We start from the raw sequence: 2,072 nt of genomic DNA, 5'->3' as shown, positions 1-2,072 counted from the left end.
TTCTTGGGTGTATCTGGCAACTCATGTACTAATGAGAGTTCAGAAGTGCAGGGAGCGATAATTAATGTGATGGACATCAACTGAGGAATCATGACAAAGCCGGAGTCCTTTTAAATTTGTCCTTCATTCCGCAGCACTTTCGACCACTTTTTTTGTATATTGTTCCATAATTGCGTTTTCTGCGTTTATGCCATCTATCATTTCTTGCGATAGCAAATCCCAACACATTACCTCTAAGCTTCTGTAGTCCGAAATTGTTTTAAGCGAAAATAATGGAGACATTAACGAATGTACAAGAGAGTATCAAGCTTCTCCAGCGAGTTCGGTGGACCGCTGGGACTGGTCACGTGACGGCAAACTCTGATTCCAGCCAATCACAACGGCCGCCCGGGACTGGGCATTACGTCATGTAGGCCTGTAGTCCTCTTGACCATCGCACTGCAGATAAAGGTCTTTAAATATTTCATTGAGGAGCTCATGTTCCTCCAGCACTGGAGGTCAGGGCTTTGGAAAAATCGGTATACGCACTGTCCCGTTTCTGTCAGAGCTCGTCCTTGACCGTTCACGGACAGGTTCTGACTCAGTGGAAATGTTACTTGGGAAAGACTGGTGGAAGAGTTATAATGTAGTAAAACAGATGTGCTAAAAGCCCAGAGAAATAGAAAAGGGAATGAAAAGGAGAGGAAAATGTGGGAGGGTGAAGTAGAGCTACAGTTTGTACTCCTTTTTAATTCCATCTCTTTCTAAAGCATGAGGTAACAAGAGAGGACAGATTGCTGCGTGACAGAGACATTTTGGTTGAAAAGATTAATTTGCCTTATGTTGCTAAATTGTTTCCCCCTTGTAAAACCAGTGACATCGTCCCCTGCAGGCCACTAATGGTACTACAGATGTATTACGATTCTACTTTGTGTAGCTTGAGGGACACCTGGTGGTCAATGCTGTATTCTGCACAGAAAATCTGTATAATATAATATAATATAATATAATACATTAGATGATGCAATTCATAGGCCCACTTTATACATTGACATGGCCTGAATTAATTCATTTTTCTTTGTGATGTAATTTATAAAGTCTGTTTTTGGAATCAAATAAAAAGGCATTTTGGTGGACTTGGAAGAATTTAAAAATATATTTGACTTCAATGTATAATATTCTCCTCTCCGGCACTTTGACGACATGACTGCCATCTAGTGGTGGTATAGAGTAAAAACAAAATGCTGTGGGAATGTTTGTTTTGAGCAAGTAGCCCCTGAGGCTTTCCCATTTGCCCCACTTATCGAATTTGAATTGTGGCTGGCATTTAGAATATTTTTGAATGTTTGTAATATACATTCAAATATAGCATATGGGGATATAATTTAAGTCATTACTGCAGTATCATTTGAGACTTGTATTATTTTTATTTTTTTATGTGTGGTAATTTAAATATTTTTAAATTATTATTAAAGAATATATGAAATATGCGCTAGTCAACCCCATGTCTATAATTGAAATAGGTTATGATGGGGACACTAAAATGTCTTGAATACTAATATGGAAACCAAACAAGGACATGAACATGACAAGGAAACATTCACTCTGAACTCACCCTATGTTTTTTAATTGTGATACCATTTAAAAAAAAACTTTTTTTTGATTGCCCAATATCTAAGATACAGAGCGAATTCAGCTAAAATGGGCCACATTTTGTTAAACTTCTTATTTAAATACCCAGATGTTTTTTTTTCTTTCTTTTCTTTAAAAGTATTTGTCGAATTTAAAGTTATAGTTTGCCCAGAAATTAAAATTCATAATTTATTTACGAATGTTGTTCCAAACCTGTGAGTTTCTTCCTTCTGTTCAACAGAAAATATTTTGAAGAATGTTGTCAACCGAACAGTCAACTTTCATAATATGGGGGGAAAAGAAAAAAACTTTGGAAGCCAATGGCTACCGGCAGCTGTTTGGTTACCAGCATTCTTTGAAATATCTTCTTTTGTGTTTAACAGAAACACATCTAGGCACTAATAAACGTTCTGAATAAAAAGACTGACCAATTTTTCACAGAAAACAAAGATGCAAAGCAG

This window comes from Carassius auratus, chromosome 4, assembly GCF_003368295.1.
Source record: "Carassius auratus strain Wakin chromosome 4, ASM336829v1, whole genome shotgun sequence".
In the NCBI taxonomy this organism is placed as follows: domain Eukaryota; kingdom Metazoa; phylum Chordata; class Actinopteri; order Cypriniformes; family Cyprinidae; genus Carassius; species Carassius auratus.
Note: the sequence above shows the minus strand (reverse complement) of the source record.